Source organism: Trachemys scripta, chromosome 19 (assembly GCF_013100865.1).
Source record: "Trachemys scripta elegans isolate TJP31775 chromosome 19, CAS_Tse_1.0, whole genome shotgun sequence".
In the NCBI taxonomy this organism is placed as follows: Eukaryota; Metazoa; Chordata; order Testudines; family Emydidae; genus Trachemys; species Trachemys scripta.
Window position 1 is genome coordinate 10310537 of NC_048316.1, and position 23026 is coordinate 10333562.

Sequence of the window (23026 nt, forward strand, 5' to 3'; positions counted from 1 at the left end):
CTTCAGTGACATCTACCCTGTCAGAATGATGTAGAGAAGCCTCAGTGTAAATGAGAATGATTTAGAGTGGTTTTGGTGTTTTTAAATACCCAAATAAAGATAGCCACAATCCTGAGTGTTAGTATCCATGCCGCGATTTTCTGAGCAGAAATTTCTGCATAGAGATGTGTTATGCCCGTGCGGGAGGACAAGGGACACAAGAGACTTTAACAGCTGCAAAGAATCGATGCCCAGACAAAAAAGGAGTTACCCAGCGGGCTGTCACTGCAGTCCTGGCTGAACTTGGAGCTATTACACAGCGCAAAACCCTGCACTCCCTACTCACTCCTTCTTCAGGCAAAACTCCCACTGACTTCAGCTGAGTGTGGACCTGCAGGGCTTGGCCCACCACCTGTTCAAATAAAAAGTACACAGGGGAAAAGTATGCATGTGGGATTTTAAAACCGGCTCAGTGCTGCCATGGAAATGAATGGAAAACTTCCACTGACTTAAATGGGGGAAGAGTCAGGTCAATACAAAGTGGTTTTGAAAATGCCACCTACCTCTATATTTTTCACATTTGTTTCTCCCTTTTCTCTCCTGCAATGTAGTGTGTTAAAGGATTTTGTGCTTTATCTTTAAATTCCCAGCTACTAGGCAGCTAGAATAACGACCTTAATGTCATGTTATGCATCCGAAGAAGTGGGCTGTAGTCCACGAAAGCTTATGCTCTAATAAATTTGTTAGTCTCTAAGGTGCCACAAGTACTCCTGTTCTTTTTGCGGATACAGACTAACACGGCTGCTACTCTGAAAAATGTCATGTAAATGTACTATGCTTCTAAACTCACCTAGTTACCTTGCAGTAAAAGCTATAGTGATTTCTCTCCACTAGGATTTTATAGTGGGATAGCTAATGTTAGTTCTCCCACTGTGAAACCCCGCTCCTTTTCTGCAGCAAAGACAAGCCTATGATGTGCATAGAAAGGAATCCCCTCACTCGCTTTTGAACTTCAGTCATCACTAAAAAGAGCACAGCAACACTAACAGGAGAGAAAGTTTTCTAACTTTAACTGCATTTAGGTAGGCAGAAAGCAGTTACACAACTGGAGTATGATTCTTAGTTAAACAAAGGCTCTGCAGTGTAAAAGTGCCTGAGCATAGATGAGAATCAGGCCCTTTCCATTTAGCCAAGACTTTTCTTGGGAAAAGTGTCATGGGATCTGTAATGACCACAGGCAGTCAGGACCGGATTTGAATGTCTCAACTCAAAGTCCACCACCTTCTGCACCAGGATGGGGCACTGGTTCAATACTGACTTGTCTGGCAGAGTGCCACCTACTGAATCATTCATACCACTTCCTGCACCACCTAGGTGGCCGTTGGAGTGCAATACTGATCAAGTTCAAGCTTGCTTAATTTATGAGAACTTATAAGTTCACAGCCCTAAGTGGTATAGTTACAAACAGACCTTTTGCTTGGGAATACTGAAAATGCACCTCTTAAAAGGAGACCGTCAAATCAAATTTGTCCCACAATTTCCTTTTTGGAGAACCTAAAACCAATAGAATTGTTTTCATGATTTATTTGTAATGAAATTGTTTTTGTTTTTTTTTTTAAATACACCTTCCACTAAAGGGTTTGCCACTACTAGACAGTTCACAAACAAAAGTGGAACTGGGTTTATTTGTCCACAAATAAATGAAAATAAACAGTGTATAAATAGTAAAAAAACAAATGCTTTGTGCATTAATAACCTAAGGTGTTATTTGTAACATAGGTAAGGCATTAGACAAGTAGAATTTTGACCCTGCAGTATTGCCAACTCTCATCCTATTTGGTATTTTTCTCAAAATCCCAACTCCTGGAATCATGTGAGTAGTTGTGAATCTCTGCCTTTTTTTTTTTTGTTTTTTGTTAAGTAAGCTTTTAGCTTTCATGGCTAGAGTGAAAAGCTTGAAAATGTGTCCTGAGTGTAATCTAAAGGGTCAAATACGAGAAAGCCAATAAAAAGAACCGATAATTATTTGTTAAATTTCATGATTTTTAAGCCATTTTCATGATTTTAAGGGGCCTGACTTGTGGCCTGTGAATGCTTGGGGCCGTCAGTATGCACTGCAGCCCCCATCCTGCAAACACTTATGCATGTGCTCAACTTTTGCTACCAGAGGTGTCCTAATAAGAAATCGGTGGAATTAGCCAGGGTAGTGTAGTTAAGCACCGTGCATAAGTATTTACAGGATCTAGCGCTTTGGGTTGCAAACTCATCGTATCTGTTTGTAGGGTGCCTGGCACAATGGCCTTTTAGACACCACCACAATCCAGTAATAATCTGGATATATTTCACACAAATCTGACATCAGGAATCAAAATACTCAAAAACCAGTGGGAGAACACTTTAACCTGTCTGGTCATTCAGTGACAGACCTGCGGGTGGCTATATTACAACAGAAAAACTTCAAAAACAGACTCCAACGAGAGACTGCTGAGCTGGAATTGATATGCAAACTAGACACAATCAACTCCGGTTTGAATAAGGACTGGGAATGGCTGAGCCATTACAAACATTGAATCTATCTCCCCTTGTAAGTATGCTCACACTTCTTATCAAACTGTCTGTACTGGGCTATCTTGATTATCACTTCAAAAGTTTTTTTTCTCTTAATTAATTGGCCTCTCAGAGTTGGTAAGACAACTCCCACCTGTTCATGCTCTCTGTATGTGTGTATATATATCTCCTCAATATATGTTCCATTCTATATGCATCCGAAGAAGTGGGCTGTAGTCCACGAAAGCTTATGCTCTAATAAATTTGTTAGTCTCTAAGGTGCCACAAGTACTCCTGTTCTTCTTTTTAATCTGGATATACATCACTTCCTAGCCCCTGATCCTACCCCCAGTTCACAGAAGCATAGAAACGTAGGGCTGGAGGAAGGGACCTTGAGAAAACCTTCCAGCCGCCTCCATTGAGGCAGGACCAAGTAAACCTAGCCCCCTAGACCATCCCTGACAGCTGTTGGTCCAACCTGTTCTTAAACCTCCCCAAGGAAGGGGATGCCACAGCCCCTTGGAAGCCTTTGTTCCAGAGCCTTCGAGTGAGAAAGTTTTCCCTGGTCGCTCTAGCTGGGGGCTTTTCTCACCTCTGGACACCCAGCTCTGCCGCAAAGGGCAGAAGCAGCAAAGCCGGCCTGGGCAGAGGGTTTTTCCTGCTCCCAAGCTCGGCCGCGGGTCCCCCCTCCCCGCCGAGAGGAGGGGCTGGGAGCGGGGAGGTGCCAAGCGGCAGCTGGGAGCTATTTGGCCCATGTGATCCGGCCGGCCGGAGCTCTTCGCGTCTGGCGCCCAGGAGGAGCCCGGCGAGTGCGGCTCCAGCCCTGAACTTGTCCGGGGGGAGTCACGCGCTGCCGGGGCTTGCAGGGGCGGGCGGCAGCTGCCTGGAGGAGCCGGGCTTGCGTGCCAGGGGTGGGGCTGGGTTTCCCCTCGCCCCCGGCAGTCGCTTGGCATCCCAGCGGCCCTGCCCGGGGAGGACGCGGACGAGGAGCAGCCCGGGAGCGGGGAGAGCCTGGCCGCGGCCGCTGGCATGCTCCGGTGCCGAGTCCCGGAGCGATAGGAAGCAGCCCTGCTCGGGGAGGCGGGCTTGCATGGTAAGAAGCGGGGCTTCCCGGGGCCCGAGCGGGGCTGGGGCTTGGGGGGTGGCGGGTGCGCCCGCTCCCCCTTCCCCGAGAGCCGGCGGGGGGCTCCGGGCGGGCAGTAGGGCAGGGAGTAGGGGGGCTCGTGGGTGCTTGGTCGCCCCGGAGCCAGCCAGGCGGGTGCTGGGGAAGGGGCCTCCCCTGAAGCTGCGGGGGGCTGGGCTGGGCTGGAGAGTCCCGGGGGAGTAACGTGGGCGTCCCTTGCCCATCCCAGGAAACCCTCAGCAGCCCGGGAAAGGCGGGGTAGAGCCGGTCGGCTGCGAAGGGGTTAATGGTAACTTGGCTAGGGACCGGTCCTCACTTCCCACCTTCTGTGGCTTCAGTTTCCTATGTAGCGGCCCACGCTAGGGGCAGAGACAAGTACCGCGCTTGTGCGCCGGCCTCGCTCCCTCCTCCCCCAAAACATCCCGCTTGGAGGGAGCTCTCACCTGCTGGCGCTTCTGCTGAGAGGGTAAATTCACTTTCCTGCTCCGTCTCCTCGCCTGGCCAACAGTCACTATTTCCCTCCCCCCCTCCTTAAGATGCAGCTGTTGTGCAAACACTGGATGTTGAAAACTTAGTTGGGATGAGGATTTCCTCTTCCCCCCTCCTCCAAGTTCACGGCGAAGAACTTGTTTTTTCAAGTAACCGAACTAGCTCAATGCAAATCTTACCAATAAAATAAAATAAAAAAACCCACCCCAAAACCAAACAATACCCAACTCTGATTCCTCTATACTTTATGCCCTTGTTTGTGCAGCTTAAAGGGGCTGTTGTATCTGAACTGCTCTGTTATAGTATCTTCACCTTAGGGCAAAAGTGAGTGGCGGTGTCCTTTTCATATGAAAATTAGTTAAGATTAGCTGGGCCAATCGCAAGTGCCAGTTGTCTCAGAGCTGTCAGCTGGGGATCTGGGCAAATGCTTTATTTCCTTTATCAGAAAACCCAAGTGATTGGGATGCAAGGAAATGTTTAACGGCCAGAGGTCCTGTGTGAATTTGAAAGGCAAACACCGATAAGGTTGATTCAGAGATTTAAACTAACTAAGGAAATAGGTTTGTTTATTAAGTGTATGCTTTACAGTGCCGCTCTGAATGGTCTCGGGAGCACACCCTGCAAGTCTAACGAACATGGTTATTTTTACAACATGGTCAGCTTGGTAGTATAGGAAGACTTCTGCCTGGTTCTAAATAGCTGGTGTCTGTCATTTCCATGACAAAATACTCTTGACAAGTAAAGATGAAATGCAGTTAATTTGAGAGGTGGGTGAGATAATATTGGACCAACTTCTGTTGGTGAAAGAGACGCGCGTTTGAGCTTTCGCAGAGCTCTTCATCAGGGGGTTTCCTAGTTCATTTGGCATTTGCGGCTTCCTGATTGAGTCAATGGCTAATGAACAACCTGACATGTCATGAACTGCACCTAAGCCTGGTGTTCATTGTAAATGGGCTATCTTCTGTCCTGCTTAAAGCATGCTTTTGGGTAAGACTTAAGGGTGGTCTACACTGGGAACTAGCATTGGCATAGCTTGTGTCTCAGGGATGTGAAAAATCCACGCCCCTGAGAGACATAATTATACCGACCTAAGCCCCTCTGTAGACAGGGCTGGATCCATGGGAGAACTGTGGGAGAGGTTTCCCACTACTGTTTCTAGTGTAGTTGTCTACACTTGAAACGCTACTTACAAGTACAGACAAGCCCTAAGTGATTGTAAAAATGGCAACAATCAACTTTCCTGAGAGGGGATTGAACTTTTTACTCCTGTCAGCAATGCAGGACAGAGACAGATAGGGGAGGGCAAGGGTTGATTTAAAAAAATAAATACATTTTATAAATAGATAAAATTTATTTACCTTTTTTCTTTTGCCTCATCCATATTCATACCCTGCAAGGTGAAGGCCTGATCTTCTGAGCAGTCCATGTGCAGAACTCCCATTCACTACAACGGGGGATCTGGGTACATGGGACTGTAGAATGAGACCGCAGATGACAATTGTAGGGGTGGGGAATGGACAGCCCTGTGAGCAGAGCCAGTTGATATGAAATGTATTGAGAATAAGATGGAGCCATTCCACTTCTTATAAAGTAATCTAAAAGTAAATTGCACCTTCAAGAGGGACTTAAACTTTGATACATGGAAGACTCTTTCCCCCTTGATAGGATGATATTTAAATAAATGCTAAATACATGGAACTGCTCTGTCAATCTGCCTAGCCGTGTCTTGGCTTTTCTGGCTTTATCAAGAACTAACATGATTGACATATTAAGATGTAATTTATTCCTCCCTCCTTCTGCCCATTCATCTTTTTTTGTATTGCAGAGGCAATAGGAATGATAACTGTTTCACAGCAGAGTATTCCCCTGGAGGGGAATTGTGCTGGTGTAGCTTAGTGTGTTGTCTCTGTTTCTTCAGAGATCACTGAAGTGCATTATAATGTGATTGGGAGTTTTTGTTTTTTGGATCCCATATGTTGGATGTGTCTAAGCTGTGGTCTGGTTTTCCAGGAACTAATTTGCTGTAATGGTGTATTGTCCTCCTGTGGAGTCAGGTGGCTTCACATGGATCCTGGACACAAAAGGAGTTAGTTTAATATTCAGTCCCTCCCCCCAATAAGCTATAAATGATGCACTTTAAAATGGGCTGGTTACGAATTGATGAAGGCATTTGATTTGTAGTTGAGCCAGTTAGTACACTGGAATTCTTAGCCCTATGGATTTGTACATAAGCTGCTGCATGCTGTGAAGCTAACACTGCATAAACTGATTAATTTTCAAGTTCAAGGAGTCTTGCATTTAACCCAGTAAGTTTTTATTTATTTTATGTTCATAGTTCAGTGGTATTTATAGGGGACCCTGAGGGTACTTTTATTTGTATTAGAGTGTTTGATTCATAGTTCATGAAGGGGGAAGGAGGGGAGTAGAATTGTTCAACATTTCCCCCAGAACTGTTCAGAAGAAAATCCCATAAACCATGCATTCAACTTGATGTAATTATGACTGACAGTCTTTTTAACTTTCAAGACTCAGTTTTGTCTCCATTTCTTTTATCTGGGCTCTGGTCTAGCACTGCACTGTATTGTACTTCTTGTCACACTTTTCCATGGGCTTTTAAAAGTGAAATGAAGCATGGCGGCTGAGGACAGTGTCCCCATTGTCTCCTGCCGGGTGCAAAGATGTGGGCTGCTTGCCCTGGAGGTCTTGCTTATCTTGTAAATGTAGCTGAAGATGCAGCTGATTCTGCAGCTGATGTGATGCTGTTCATTCACTGTGGCTGCATTTGCAACAAAGAGGGTAGCAACAGCTTCTTCCTCTGTGTGTGGTGGCAGGGAGGGGAAAGTATTACATGCCTATCGGTTCATGTGGTAGGCTGATACGGTGAGCGGTTGGCGTACTCAGTGCTTACCTACGCTATTCCTGCACCAGCAGCACTTACTTCAAGAGCAGCTGGAAGTTAATAAGGATGGAAGCAGGTTCTGACTTGGAACTCTAAACCAGCCTTACGTCTCTCCCTTTGAAGCAGGGCTCAACTACTCACACGTGTGAGAATGGGAAAGGGGTGGGGATGAGATGAGCAAGTTGCTCCCAGTCCTCGAGGGCTTGGTTAGATGAGGGAAATCGGTGCCAATGTGCGTGCATAAGTGAGGCTCTTTTAGTACAGCTACGCCAGTGCAAAGCCCTAATGGAGATGCTGCACCTGTGCAATTTACACCTGGTGTTCAAAGGGGTAAGTCACAACAGTGTAATAACTACAGGGGAAGTTTGCAATGATTGATTTGGTGCAAATTTCCTTGACATAGACATCACCTAAGATGGAGACCGGTCCAGTGGGCAGCCCTGCTCTTCACGTGAGCAGACTAATAATGGGAGAGTTATTTAATCTCTCCCACGAATGGCTCCTGTAGAGTGCTGGGTTAGGGCACTAATTAAACACCAGTTGTATGATGAGCTCCTGAAAAGATTGTGCAATCGAGGGTAATGCTCATGGGATATAAAAAGTGAATAAGTGTCTGAGAACGGAGGCTTCCAAACCGTGGTCTGTGGAGTTCTTGCTGCTGGTCTTCAGAGTTGGCTCGGGTCAACGTGCTGCTGACTCACTTCCAGCTACTACATTGTATTCGACAGCAAACTACTTCCCTAAGGTTGCTCTTCCATGTAAGCAATTGCTGGAGTTACCACAAGGATGTTATGCTGTTGCACATGGGGGAGTGACGCATGCTATTGCTTGGGTCTGTCCAAGAGACTATATTTTTATTGAGATGTAGTCCGAAGTCTGGAGAAAGTTTGAGAGCCTTAGAACAGGAATGGAAACCAACCCAGGGCAAGTTCTTGCCCAATGATTGTAGTTATCTTAAAGCCTACTGGCCCGTTCCACTAATGCCACAGGAAGCATTGCTCTATCAAACCATGTCTTTCACGGGGGGGGGGGGGGGGGGAAGAGGAAGAATATAGGAATAGTCTTCCAAAGTAAGTAGCTAATAAGTTTTGTACTGGTGAGACCCACCTATCTGAACTGAGTGGCTTGCTGGAGATCTTGGCAGCTGTGTGATTGAAGCAGAATTTTGTGTGTAGAAGGATGTCTCTAGGGTCAAATTATGGTGGGTCATTGAATTAAATGTAATAGAAAACTGTTAAAAACAGAACAGGAAGTCTTGAAACTTGGGGTTAAAAAACAAACAAACCCACTGCTGAGGCTGGATGAGAACTTCAGTAATGGGATATTTAAGACCACAAACTTCTTTTTTTTTTTTTTTTTTTTTAGTAGTGTGCAGTTGTGTCAAAACAGCAGAACACCTAGTTCCAGTGTGCAATTAGGGGATGGATTCTAGTAGCCAGGATCCCTGGGCTCACTCTGAAATGTGCAAGTTTGGCATTATTGACTTTCTCAGTTTACAATAATTGTACAAACCACACCAATATGGGCACTAAATACCATGGCTAAAAGCAAAAACCCTTCGTAACAAATTCAGGGTGGGCACGCGGCCAGACTCGGTACAGATGTTCCCGGCTCAGAATGCTGAGCAGTCTGCTGCACTGGCTTCCGGCCCCTTACCACATCAGATTTGAACTTCTGTCCTTCACTTTCAGGGCCCTGCACAATCTCTGCTCCAACTTCCTCCTGCTGATACCTTCCTCCTAGGCTATGCTTTCACTGCAGAAAGGGTGAGTGTGGCTTTTTTATTTTGCATCAAGGTAGCAAACAATGTAAAATCCCAAATGGAGACAAGGCACAAGTAGTTACCTCGATTATGGCAAGTTGAGGTCAACCCTACTTAATCTCCCTCCCCCTGCCTTCCATCAAGCTACCTTGATGTGAAAACTCTCTCTTGCTTTTTTTGCAGTGAAGACAACCTCAGGTTTTGTGGCTTGTTTTCAGCTTAGTGTCTTCATGCTGCCCCTCTGTTTGGAACTTACTCTCTATTTTTGTAGGGACTAACTCACTTTGCCCTCTAAAGCACATCTTACGCTAGTGTAAATGAATGGCCATTTTAATATCTTCCCCCTTCACCTCATAAGTTAACCAACACATTTCAGTGACTGGGGAGTAGGGTGACCAGACAGCAAGCAGGAAAAATTGGGACGGGGGTGGGGGTAATAGGTGCCTATATAAGACAAAGCCCCAAATATCGGGACTATCCCTATAAAATCGGGACGTCTGGTCACCCAACCGGGGAGAGATGCATAAATGTAGCCTGGCACATTTCTTTTCTATGCTCAAGAAAATCTATATTTGTAAGGCCAAAAGCGAAACTTGAGTCACTGTTAGAACTTGCTCCAATGCCTCCCTCCCTTTTTTCAGAGTCCAATCTTAGGCCTTGGCTACACTCGCAGATTCACAGTACTGCCGTGGCAGTGCTGTGAAGCACAAGTGTAGTCGCGCCTCTCGCAGCACTGCAAGTACTCCACCTCTCCGAGGGGAATAGCTTTACAGCGCTGCAATCACTACACTCAGGGGGTGTGTTTTTTCACACCCCTGAGCGCAGCAAGTGCAGCGCTGTGAATTGCCAGTGTAGCCAAGGCCTCAGTGGCTTTTAAAGCCAAGGTAGGGTAAAGCAGCAGGTCCTGCATATCCACGTGGTATCATATAAGAAGACTATCCAGCAGATAGCATGTGCAGTAAGGCAAGTTTAGGAGAATTAAACACTGGGAAGCTTCCACATTGTATGAGATACAAGGAAGGAAACTGGAACATCTGGATTTGGCTATTATATGCCTAATCTAGGTTTTGGGTCACATGTCACATTCCTCTGACATGGCTTTATCTGTTACCGCGCTATATACTTGGTTGCCATTCTTCAAATCCAAATGAAGAGGGGGAAGAGCTCAGAGCTAATTATAAGGCCGTGGTGAGCTTTGCATCTCACTACTGGGTTGATTAAGTGCTCATTAGTATGCTTGGCCATAGGCCTGTGAGGATCTCCCTCTTTCCCCCCCCCCCCCCCCCGCCAAATTGGTGTGTCTTGCTTTCTCCCTATATAACCACATTGTGAACTCTCATTTCTTGGCCGGAAGGAGGCTGCTTTGTGCCATGTGGTCACAGTACAAATAATTTTCTCAGTTGAATGAGGATCAGATAGGCTTCCAGGTTCTTTGTCCATGTGAAAGAGGCACTGGAGCCTCAAGACAATAGGTGCTGTCCTTGGTACATCTTCTTAAATAGCTGTGGCGGTATAGCTGTAAGTGGGGGTTGGGAGATGTGTTATACAGTTGTCCCGTGTGTGTGCGTGATGGTAATAAAAACAGGAATTTCAGTAACTGCCTCCCAAAAGATCTGGATGCAGAGCTGGGATTGTATTAACTTGGGGACTTGTGATCTCATTGATTCATGGGTTCTGAAGTACTGAATCTGCCCAGGGTGTTTTCCCAGATGGGAGGGGCATGATGGGAAGGAAAGAAGGTTCTCCTATGTTTAAAGCATCCTTTAGGACAGAGGGCTTTTCTTCTACTGGGAGGGGATGGGCAGAAGTGAAGATCTGGTCTAAACTCAGATTTTGCAGCATAACTATTTTGGTTAGTGGTGTGACTTTCATTTGACCAAAATAGTTGTACCTGTACAACCCCTAGTATGGGCACAGCTATATTGGTATAAAACTGCCTTATATTGGTATAACTTATTCTAGCAGAAGAAGGGGGAGTAAACTTAACTGGAATAAATCATCTTTATGTTCCTGCAACGGTGCCCACACTGGGGTACTGCTTTAACTGTACTGATATAGTTAAAGCAGTCCAAGAGTAGACAACGCCGTGGATAATTCTGATTGACACAGGTTTCCTGGAACCCACTTCCTTACTTCATTTTGATGAACAGTCCTCGTGTTCTCTGGATACTATGATTAAAAACTGACCACCAGGCAACAAAGTAGTGAGAATAAGTCCATTCTCCTTCTACCAAGATCTTAAAGATTTAGGAAGTTATTTTCAGCAGAGCTGGTCACGTGTGACTTTCAGACAAGGTTACAGCTGCTTGATTACTTAGCAATCATTTATTTATAGGCTAATGGAAAGAGCCATACTCATTTACCAGTTTCAAGTTATCCTGATGGATCGATTATTCCCACTTTCCCCCCACAAAGAGCTTCCTCAGCCAGGGCCTCTTGCATCCTTTTGGTTTTTGTTTTGCCTAGATCTTCATTTGAAATACTAGTCGGTGGGGGGGCACAGGGCTAGAGCCACTGAAAAATTTATAGCTTGATGTCTTTGTTAGAAGCAAAGCCCCAGCAAACTGCTGGAGAAGGAATGTCCTTGTGGGTGCAGGCTGATAACTGAATAGGGATAATAGCATTTTGCAACAATAGCTCTCTGGAATCTGAAACTGAATGGAGAGAGATGGTTGAATTTCATGTGTCTTCGTTGGTCTGATTTTGCGTGTGTGTGTAAGCGAGGGCCGGAGTGGTGCTTGTGTTTCTGTGATTCTCTGACAGTTCTCTATTCCTCTGGGTTTTTGTTAACCTTATCGGGTTCAGCAGCAACAGTATGGATGTCCTCTCTCCTTAATGGATACTGCTGCCTTCAGCAGCTCACTTAGCACTCATCAGCTATAAATAGCCTGGTTGGTGGGAGGCTGCCAGGGTCAGGGAGCCATTTACCACTGCTACGTGTGATCCCCTCTCTCTCTATTGCTCAATCTTATCACTGAGACTTTGTTTTAACAAGAATGCTCCTCTGGTTTCACTTAAATCTTTTGGAAATCCTTGTGTAGCCACACTTAGTTTGGCTTAGGTTAAGTCAGTTAGGAATCTATTTAAGCTGAAATAAGCCACCCCTAAACTGAAGTGCGTGTACACACAGGGACTTGCCCCCTTAAACCGAGGACAAGGCCTGCAGTTTCAGTGGGAGGTTCTGCTGGCAGCTAGCTTGCTCCTGCTGAATGAAGAAACTCCACCAAAATGCAGCGGGTCTTTCTATTATCCAGTTCGTGAGGACTCTGGCGCATGTTGGGCAAGCAGTCGTTTGCTCTCTGCTGAACCTTGGACATGGTTGTGAGGGGGCGAAGAGCGCTAAAATGGGCTGCAAGCCAGCTCTGTCCTGTTTAGAGCAAGTTTTAAAAACAAGTTGTTGTTGATAATAGGTAGAAATGTTCTGTAGCCCTTCTATGGGAAGGGAAAGAGTACCATGGTCAGGGGGCTATCTCCATGGCCCCTCCTTGCCTCAGAAATATGAGTGGTTGGGAAGTTGTTTTAGAGATGGGAAACAAAGTCTTAATAAGTGACTTGCCTGACTTTGCACAGGAAGTTTGTGGCAGAGCTGGGAATTCAACCCAGATCTCTCCAGTTCCAGTCCCCGTCCCCTGCCTCAACTGCAAGGCCGTTCTTCCTGTCTCAGACACCCCCACTCCCGCAAAAGGGTGGGATGCTATTCAGAGTACTCTACTGACTCATGACAAGCACATTCTTTCCCAGTGTCCAGCCCTTGCTTAGTCACAGTAATGCTGCTTGACTCCTCAGCTTCAAGCATATGGCAGCAATTTGCTCTTCCAAACACTTCATCATTTTGCTTGAGTCCAGTTAGCTTTAAACCTACGTTCCCGAGTTCTGGCTTGTCCAACAATCTCAAATAGATGGCGGTTAAGTGTATAGCCATAGAGTCAGCTCGAACAGTTCATCAGGTCAGCCTTACAACCAAGCAAATTTCAGCCTGTTCTGACCAACCTTCCGCCTGTGAGACATGCCTTGCAATAGTGGGGACAAACCTTATTGAATTAAGTTTAAGTGTCTTAGGAACTCATTGTATTGAAAATGCAAATGTTTGTATTGTTGTAGGATTGTGTGTAACTTCTCTAGGAGACGTGACCAGTGTAAACCCTTGGGAAGTGTTAGGAGCTTCAAAGGACTCTGGGAAACAATGGGCTAGACAGACCAAGCAAAGTGGGATACCTAGGAAGAAGAACAACAGGAGTACTTGTGGCACCTTAGAGACTAACAAATTTATTAGAGCATAAGCTTTCGTGGACTACAGCCCACTTCTTTGGATGCATATAGAATGGAACATATATTGAGGAGATATATATACACACATACAGAGAGCATAAACAGGTGGGAGTTGTCTTACCAACTCTGAGAGGCCAATTAATTAAGAGAAAAAAAACTTTTGAAGTGATAATCAAGCTAGCCCAGTACAGACGGTTTAATAAGAGGTGTGAGAATACTTACAAGGGGAGATAGATTCAATGTTTGTAATGGCTCAGCCATTCCCAGTCCTTATTCAAGGGATACTTAGGAAGTACTTGGGAGGCAGGGAAGGTAACTTCTTATCTCTGGAACCTGCTCCCTGAGGAGAAACCCATTGTCTGCTGATCATCTGTTAAGTGCAGACAAGATCAGAGGCTCAAACTGGATAAGAAGTATCAGGGGGTAGCCGTGTTAGTCTGTATCTACAAAAACAGCAAAGAGTCTGGTGGCACCTTAAAGACTAACAGATTTATTTGGGCATAAGCTTTCGTGAGTAAAAACCTCACTTCTTCGGATGCATAGAGTGAAAGCTACAGATGCAGGCATTATATACAGACACATGGAGAGCAGGGAGTTACTTCACAAGTGGCGAACCAGTGTTGACAAGGCCAATTCAATCAGGGTGGATGTAGTCCACTCCCAATAATAGATGAGGAGGTGTCAATTCCAGGAGAGGAAAAGCTGCTTCTGTAGTGAGCCAGCCACTCCCAATCCCTATTCAAGCCCAGATTAATGGTGTTGAATTTGCAAATGAATTTTAGTTCTGCTGTTTCTCTTTGAAGTCTGTTTCTGAAGTTTTTTTGTTCAATGACAGTGACTTTTAAATCTGTGATAGAATGACCAGGAAGATTGAAGTGTTCACTTACTGGCTTGTGTATGTTGCCATTCCTGATGTCCGATTTGTGTCCATTTATTCTTTTGCGGAGGGACTGTCCGGTTTGGCCAATGTACATGGCAGAGGGGCATTGCTGGCACATGATGGCATATATGACATTAGTGGATGTGCAGGTGAATGAGCCCCTGATGGTGTGGCTGATGTGGTTGGGTCCTCTGATGCTGTTGCCAGAGTAGATATGGGGACACAATAGGCAACGAGGTTTGCTACAGGGATAGGTTCCTGGGTTGGTGTTTCTGTGGTGTGGTGTGTAGTTGCTGGTGAGTATTTGCTTCAGGTTGGGGGGTTGTCTGTAAGCAAGGACTGGCCTGCCTCCCAAGGTCTGTGAGAGTGAGGGATCATTTTCCAGGATAGGTTGTAGGTCGTGGATAATGCGCTGGAGAGGTTTTAGCTGGGGGCTGTATGTGATGGCCAGTGGTGTTCTGTTATTGTCCTTGTTGGGCCTGTCCTGTAGTAGGTGATTTCTGGGTACCCGTCTTGCTCTGTCAATCTGTTTCCTCACTTCCCCAGGTGGGTATTGTAGTTTTACGAATGCTTGATAAAGATCTTGTAGGTGTTTGTCTCTGTCTGAGGGGTTGGAGCAAATTCGGTTGTATCTTAGGGCTTGGCTGTAGACAATGGATCGTATGATGTGTCTTGGATGGAAGCTGGAGGCATGTAGGTACGTATAGCGGTCAGTAGGTTTCCGGTATAGGGTGGTGTTTATGTGACCATCACTTATTTGTACTGTAGTGTCCAGGAAGTGGATCTCTTGTGTGGACTGGTCCAGGCTGAGGTTGATGGTGGGGTGGAAATTGTTGAAGTCCAGGTGGAATGATTCAAGGGCCTCCTTTCCGTGGGTCCATATGATGAAGATGTCATCAATGTAGCGCAAGTAGAGGAGGGGCACTAGGGGACGAGAGCTGAGGAAGCGTTGTTCTAAGTCAGCCATAAAAATGTTGGCATACTGTGGGGCCATGCGGGTACCCATAGCAGTGCCACTGACTTGAAGGTATAAGTTGTCCCCAAATCTGAAGTGGTTGTGGGTGAGGACAAAGTCACAAAGCTCAGCCACCAGGCTTGCTGTGGCCTCATCAGGGATACTGTTCCTGACAGCTTGTAGTCCATCCTCATGTGGAATATTGGTATAAAGTGCTTCTACATCCATGGTGGCCAGGATGGTGTTTTCAGGAAGAACGTCAATGCACTGTAGTTTCCTCAGGAAGTCGGTGGTGTCTCGAAGATAGCTGGGAGTGCTGGTAGCATAGGGTCTGAGGAGAGTGTCCAAATAGCCAGATAATCCTGCTGTCAGAGTACCAATGCCTGAGATGATGGGGCGTCCAGGGTTTCCGGGTTTATGGATCTTGGGTAGCAGATAGAATACCCCTGGTCGGGGTTCTGGGGGTGTGTCCATGTAGATTTGTTCCTGTACTGTAGCTGGGAGTTTCTTGAGCAGATGGTGTAGTTTCTTTTGGTATTCCTCAGTAGGATCAGAGGATAGTGGCCTGTAGAATGTGGTCTTGGAGAGTTGCCTGGCAGCCTCCTGTTCATAATCTGACCTGTTCATTATGACTACAGCACCTCCTTTGTCAGCTCCTTTGATGATAATGTCAGAGTTGTTTCTGAGGCTGTGAGTGACTCTCAGTCGGTGCCAAGGTGGTTTTGTACTTATGACCTCAGAAGGGCTTGGTGTTTGAAGGACCATTCACCTCCCAGAGCCCCTGTTGGAGTCAAGGGTGATCTCTGGTAAGCGATTAGCTTGCAGGTAGGTTTTTATTGTTAATATGTCTTGTCTAATACTGGTACATGAAGAATAACGCTTAGAAAGGGCTGTGTGGTAACTGTGGATAATTACGCTGTTTATAGCCTCCGAGGGATGAAGGCCAGGCAGGCTTGCTGCACAGTCAGAACTGCTGGGGATTCACAATGTAGGCAGGGAACTGTGCAGCCCGGAAATAGGCCAGTCGGGAGGAGACAAGAGAGGTGACGGCTGGGGAGCCAGGCACCTAGAGCAGGTTCCTTTGCTGGGCCAGGGAAATTTGGGTGCAGTTGCCTTGAACTGTGACACGGCACGTTTGGCTGAACTCTCCCCTTGCCTGCAGGCCTCTTGCTGTTCTGACCAGGGGTTATGGAGGTGGTGCCTTCCCTCAGTAGCTGAGGCGCTCTGTTCTTTCACAGCCTAACTGCAGGGGCAGGAGAGGAGAGCTCTAGGGTGTCTGAAATGATGACTAGGCTCCAAAGAATGCAGCTTTGCACTACACGTGGCTTTGCATCTGGTATGTAAAGGAGGAAACATGCCCACGGAATTACTTAATTTTTTCAGTGTTATGCATGTGTGACTGGGAACCAGGATGTCTGATTCCTTTTCCTGGGAATGTCTCTCTGCCGTGGTGTGTGACCGTGGGAATGACTCTGCCGTGGTGTGTGACCGTGGGAATGTCCCTTCATCCCTGTGCCTCTGTTTCCCTGTTTTGTAAAAAGGGGTTGATGCATCTGCTTCACAGGATGGGTTGTGACAAAGTGTTTGTAAATGACTTCGATCCTTGACTGAAAGGTGTAGCAGTAGCGTTTAATAGTTAGCTTGCGTGTGCGTGCATTCTGTACAGGGTGGAACTGATTTAAATCACTAGTCAGGAAGATTCAATTTAATCATGGATTTCTACATAAAAGTGCATTCTTGGTGGTGGTTATAACGTTCATACACATTCTTCACAGGTAGCGGAACTTCATTAAAATATTCTCCACCTGGGTCTCTTTTATGGCCTGCTGCCTTTATAGGTTTTCCCTTCTAGTGAGAGAATGGTATGGTAGATCTCAAATCAAGGAAGGCCACACTCAGAAAGACCTCAAGACTCCTGGAATATGTTGCTCAAACAGTTGCACTTTTGTTTCTACTGCCTGTCCCCCCTTCTCACATTTGTCTCCAGACTTCTTCTCCTTGTCCAGAACTATTCCGCCCCCAACAATCTTCTATTAATTGAACTTTTTGAAACTTTGCACTATTAGAGAGAGGTAAGGGGTTGACTCTGTGTACCCAAATTTGTGGAGGGACAATAGGGTTGAGGTCTGTTATTTCTCACCCCTCTCTCTCTCTTTATTTATTTATTTATTTAAAAACATTTTTGCTGTTAACAAGCATGTTCTCTCTGGAGACACAAATTCACAGTTTAAGAACTGCAAAACTAAGCATCTCTGATCCGAAGAAGTGGGTTGTAGTCCACGAAAGCTTATGCTCTAATAAATCTGTTAGTCTCTAAGGTGCCACAAGTACTCCTGTTCTTTTTGCGGATACAGACTAACACGGCTGCTACTCTGAAACATCTCTGATGGTATCTTCTAGACTGAGCACTGAGTCCCATTGGGTAGATAGAAAGATTAACCTAAATAATCTATACAGAAGCCTCTGGAACCCCATAAGATTGGGTCCCTAATCCATTAACTATTGGAACTCATTTACCAAACTTTTCTTAAACATTACATGAATATATTGTCTCATGCTATAGAATTAGAATTTATAATCCCTATTCCATGATCTTTGAGCTATAATGTATCTTAATTAAAACTATCTTTAGATAAGTTTTTCCTCAAAAAACATTTTATCCAAAAAATCTGATTTAAATTAAAAAAATCTGTTTGTGTTTTTTTTTTTTTTAAAGTAATTGATTTTTATCCACCCTGATCCTGTATAAACCACTTCCAACAATCCTGTGAGGTAGGCAAATATCTATCAGATGTTAAACTTGTGTGTTTCCAGACTTAACTGGCATGCCTGGAGCATTGGCGGGGCTGTTGGCACAGCCAGGATTAGAATGCCAGGAGGTCCTGGCTTCCATTTCTGTGTTTAGAAGAAGCATGGTCCAGTAGACTAATTATCCATGCTGAGTAGGATGGAAGTTTTCCCACGGTCTTATCTAGTATGTTTACACTGCACAGTACACGTGTGCTGAAATCATTTATAATTTTGCTTTGCTAACATGCAGTTATGCACTTATATAATTTTACTGGCAGAGGTGATGCAAGGTAATTCCGGGTATGTCTACACTGCCGAGATCCAGTAATGAAGACACAGCCTGCGCCAATGGAAGGGGTTTTCCAGGCTGTGTGGGAACACCCCCTCCCCGAGTGATGGTAGCTAAGCTGACAGAAGCATTCTGGGCCCTGGGGTTTAGATCTGGATAGCTATGACACTTGGAGGGGAAGGGGGATGTTTTTTACCCCTGGACTGACATAGCTATGTCCACTTAACTTCAGTGTAGACCAGGTTGAAGAGTGAATTCCTCCTGCCAACTACACTCCAGCAGATGACTGACGGCTCCAATGTTGTGAGTTCCAGATACACTAGAGGGGTATCATTCTTGGCCAGTGTAGGACTGTGCAGAGGAAAGACTTTCTGTCTAGCATACAAAGGAGTTTAGAAGTTCACTATCAAGATGAACTTGCACCTAGTTGTCCAGCTTGGTTGACTGGAATAGAGGGAAACGGAGACTTGCTTGGAGAGAGATACAAGGGAGTTGGGGGCACTTCTAGATGTAGTCGTTTTTGGTCTGACCAGTGGACAGGCTTAACCTCCCTTTAAACTTAAGGCTTTCCTGGCTCTGATGAAATGTCTGTTGCAGTTATTCTGTATTGTGACAGGTTTACATGGTGGCAGTCTCCCCAGTAGTGACACTCTAATTAGCTTCTCCCACTCTAGTCATAGCAATTCTGCAGTCTTGGAAACCGAAATTTTAATGCTGCTCTGGTATAATCTCAAGGAAAACCCTACTGCAGTTAACAAACGAGTGCTGTTGAGGCTGGCGCCAGCCTGAACTCTCTAGGAGTGCTCTAGTAGTGAAGAGACGTGCGTTCAGCTTACAGTGCTGTTTCTTAGATGCATGATCAGGGCTAGGAGTGGTTCTAGTAAGTGGAAAATTGGAGGGGTTAAATCTGTGATTTTAATGCTGCTGAAAGGATCGATCACGCAATTTTCTGCACGATTCAATCTGCAGCAACATGCGCTTCCTCAGCCCTGACCTGGAAGGATCATTTCTAGGGGTCAAAGGCTACTTTGATGTCCTTGACCTCTCCCGAACAAGGCTCACTGGTGTTAGGGGTGTATGCTGGGCTGAGCCTCCCTGCCCCCCCCCCCCTCACTGAATAGCTACAGTACAGTAACAACTCTGTTCCTAACAATCTGTGTATAAAGCAATGACTTAAAGGTGAAATGCTGAATAACTCCTCATCCGTCCTCTGCGCCATCAGGTGGCCTGCAGACTGGCTCCTCGTGTGCTGTTGATTTGGAGGGGGAGCATGTGCGCATAAGAGGGGTTTCCTTGGTGGGAGAACGACTGTATGTGGAGTGAGGCCAGGGGTGTTGCTGAAGTGACAGACGGATGCACGAGAAAGATGCTCACTCAATCTCCAGTGACCATCACATTCGCAGCATGTTGCTGTACCTGAGATTGGGCTTTAGGTCTAGGATTCTCTGGGCCACCTGGTGCTTGTAGCATTCTGGCAGCAGTAGCCTGCCCCAAGGAGTGTGGTTTAGTGGATTGAGGACAGGGCTGGGAGCCAGGAGGAATAGTAGGCTAATCTCAGCTGTACCATTGACTTGCTGTGTGGCCTTGAGCAGGTCCCTTAATGAGTCAGCCCTGTCCTTACAGAAGGAGAAATCTGCTGAGCCGGGCTGTTGAGAGGACTGACGTTCATATGGTGCTGATTTCCATGGCGCTGGCTAATGCAGGAAGCAGCATTGCTTGGTTTTGGTGGGAGACTTCTCATGATGTGGGGACTCGTTTTGACTGGGGGCGGAGGGAATGAATCAATCCTGTCGACACCCTGAAAATGCAGCAGCTGGGCCCTGTGGCTGCAGCATGTTGCCTGGAACTGCTGGTGCGTGCCGGAAGCCTTTCCACCCTCATTTCTGGACGCTGGCTCATTGCAAGTCAGAAGTGGGAAGGAATTTTTTTTTTTGGATGCGTTCCTAACATTGTTCAGAGGAGATAAGCAAGGACACTTGAGGTAGAGGCTTTCTTGGATGTCACCTGCCTTCTAGCCCTCCCCTTCCCTGTGGATCATGAGTCATCAGCATGGCTTGGTGAGTTTCTGCAGCAGCCTCATTATTAAGCTGCAAAATAGCCGTCTTGAAGACTGAAACATGTGTTTCTTTTAATACTTGAAACCTTCTGACTCAGTGCAAGCCTTTAACAATAAACTTCCTTTGAAAGGAAACCGGGATTGATGCCTCAAGCAAACACACCGATAAACAGAACATATAAATCCTGGCGTAGCTTTTCATTCCTGGCATCCTGGCTCGTACGTTGCTTGGGTCACAAGTGCACTGAGTTTGAGCCTCTGTTGAAGAACCACTGCACCGTCAGCCCTTGATAGCCTGTTCTAGAAAGGGAGATGGGAGAAGAATGACAGCTGGTGAGAGTCTGGCTTCAGGTGTCGGCAAACTTGCTCAGTGTCTGCATGGATCTAACCAGCTCTGTTGGACTTGCACTTCCTGGTGTTCAACACTCCTCTTAAGGGAGGAAAGCGGAACTTAAATCCCCAGTCATTAGCCAGTGGAAGAAAAATCGGAAGTCCTAAACCGGACTGCAAAACTCAACATCTGAGTTACTGTTACTCCTCTAACCAGAAAGCTTGGACCACTCCGCATTTCCCTTCGGCCCTGACGTCAGAGGATAGTTGAGCTGTCGTTATCCTTAAGGTTTGTTCTTCCTCCTCTTCCCCATTCAGTCATTGTGATTCTGATAAATCAGTAGCAGGGCCTTCAGGCTGGGCACTCCTGGCTGACACCCCTTGCTTCTTACAAGCACATTATTCCCAGAAGAATAGCATCTAATGCAACCTCGTGTGTATGATCTGTCTTCTTAAAACTCGGGATCCCTCCAGAGCTTAGAAGTGACTCTGATCCCCCCAAACCAATGGGTTTTCTTCCTGTGTTAGGCTCATAAAGTCTAGTGGCATCAAATGCTTGTTGTGTAACATGAGGCAGCTTTAAGTATGTTGGCTGGAACAGTTCTGCCATTGTCCGATATCTGGAGAGTGGGCTGCTTGTAACTTTCACACCAATAATAAGGACAACTACCTTGTTCGTGGAGGTGTATGTGAAAATGCCAGGGTGTGAGACAAACATTTTGGGAATTAGAATTGTACTATTTCTAATAGGAAATTGTGTGGAAGGGACATTGAAGTCCATGCAGGTTATTTTAAAAACAACTGGGTGAAAAAGATAGGAAAATGGGTTATGGGCACACAAGTTCAGTTTCTCAGTGTTTTAATTAGAGAATGGTATCCTAAACTTACAAGGAAAAGCTCTTGGTTTATTTCTGAATGAATAATTCCATTATTCTTGTGTCTGATGAAGTGGGCATTCACCCACGAAAGCTTATGCTCCAATACTTTTGTTAGTCTTAAAGGTGCCACAGGACCCTCTGTTGCTTTTTACAGAGTCAGACTAACACAGCTACCCCTCTGATGCTTCATTATTCTTGTTTGTTTGTTTGTTGCACATGCCTCTCTGGCTTATTGTAAACATCCAGGCATTGTACTGACTGTCCACCCAAGCACACATCTCATGCATAAGCCCAATATACAAATGTAGAGAAGCCATTTTTCATTTGCTCTGTCTATTCCTGATTGTTTTATGTGCATGGCTGTCTGGTTGAAAAAACAAATTTTCATGTATAGAGAAAATCATGCTTGAAACGAACTCTCCCCCAAGCAAGAGAAAGTTGATGCGATTATAAATAATCAGTAAACTGGCTACAGGTTCTGTGTGAACCTGCCTGTGTCTGTAGAAGGCTGTGAATATTTTCTCGTAAAGTAACAACTATTTTACTTGCTGGATGTTAGGTTTTTAAAGAGGCCTCTGATCTTCCTTAATACCTTTTGGGCATGATTTGGATGCTGGCGTCTGTTCAAACTTGTGTAGTGGCAATAGTTCAAAATGCTTTTCTCCCACCCTTACCATAGGCAGCTGTGGTAGGTTACTGTAGTACGACAATCTTATTACCAATACCTATCACATTAGAATAAACTAGCCCCTCGACCCGTTTGGGGTAGAGTTTTTAAACTATGTCCTTTACTATAAAAAATTGAATTTTAAATGACATTGAATCAAGGGCCTTAATTACACTAGAAAGCTTTGCTATGGTGAGGGTGGGTGGGGGCAACAAAACTACTAGTGTAGGTGAAGTCGTTAGAGCAGGGTAACACTTTTTGACAAACCTTTTTTGGAGGAAAAATGCAGATTTGGTAACACCAAAACATTTCACAAACTTTCATTTCTGAATTGTTTTGGTCGGAAAATATAAAATAGAAACATTTCATTTAAAAAAGGTCAGTGATTCAAAATTAACTTCAACTTAAAGGAAACGTCTAAACTCTTACACATAAAGCTCTGTCAAAACAACAATTTGTTTTGGGTTAAAAAAAGCGTTTAGTTTTGACACACAACAATCTCCCCCTCCTGTTTTTTGGAATTGCCTGCAAACTGAAAAATCTGCTATTCTGACCGCTCTCGCAGTTACACCAGTGTAAGTGCTTGTACTGGTATAACTCATTCTGGTTCAGGAGGTGGAAGAAGCTATACTATATAAGTTATCTTTATACTGTTATAATTGCAGCCATCCTAGGGCTTTTAGCAGGATAAATATTTGCTTTAAAACTCCCCATAACCAAAATAGTTATACCAGTAAAACTTGTAAGTGTAGACCAGGCCGGCGTGTCCAGTGCCTGTGCTGAAATGTTTGCAGTCTGGCTCAGACAAATACAATATGACAAGGCTTGGCAGGATTAGATTCCTATCAGTAAATGTTGGTGAACATCAGTTCCACTGTGTACACGCAAACCAATGAGAAAAGTCCATAGATAATTAAAACACTCAAGTGGGCAAAGTAAGCAAAATGCTTCTTGAGAAGCATGACCCCATAACTTCCTGCAACTGTGAAAACACCTCGATTATATTTATTTTTAAGTTCTATTTTTAGTTATCCATCAAAATTTAAAAAACAAAACAAAACAAAAACAGATTCTGCCAAGCCCTAATATTAGTTGAATTACAAAGATGGCGCT

At 45.2% G+C, this 23026-nt stretch overlaps 1 protein-coding gene across 3 annotated transcripts in view; it reads left to right on the top strand.

Annotated features, from left to right (window-relative positions):
- The first annotated feature begins 3284 nt into the window (after positions 1 to 3284).
- Positions 3285 to 23026, top strand: part of SPSB1 (splA/ryanodine receptor domain and SOCS box containing 1) — a 74587-nt gene continuing 54845 nt past the window's right edge. For 2 of the 3 annotated variants that reach the window (XM_034753328.1, XM_034753327.1), the window contains exon 1: positions 3285 to 3619. The gene's annotated coding sequence lies outside the window, so the exon portion shown is untranslated. Of the gene's footprint in view, positions 3620 to 8728; positions 8804 to 23026 lie in introns of all 3 variants that reach the window. The other variant, XM_034753332.1, reaches the window with a different exon arrangement.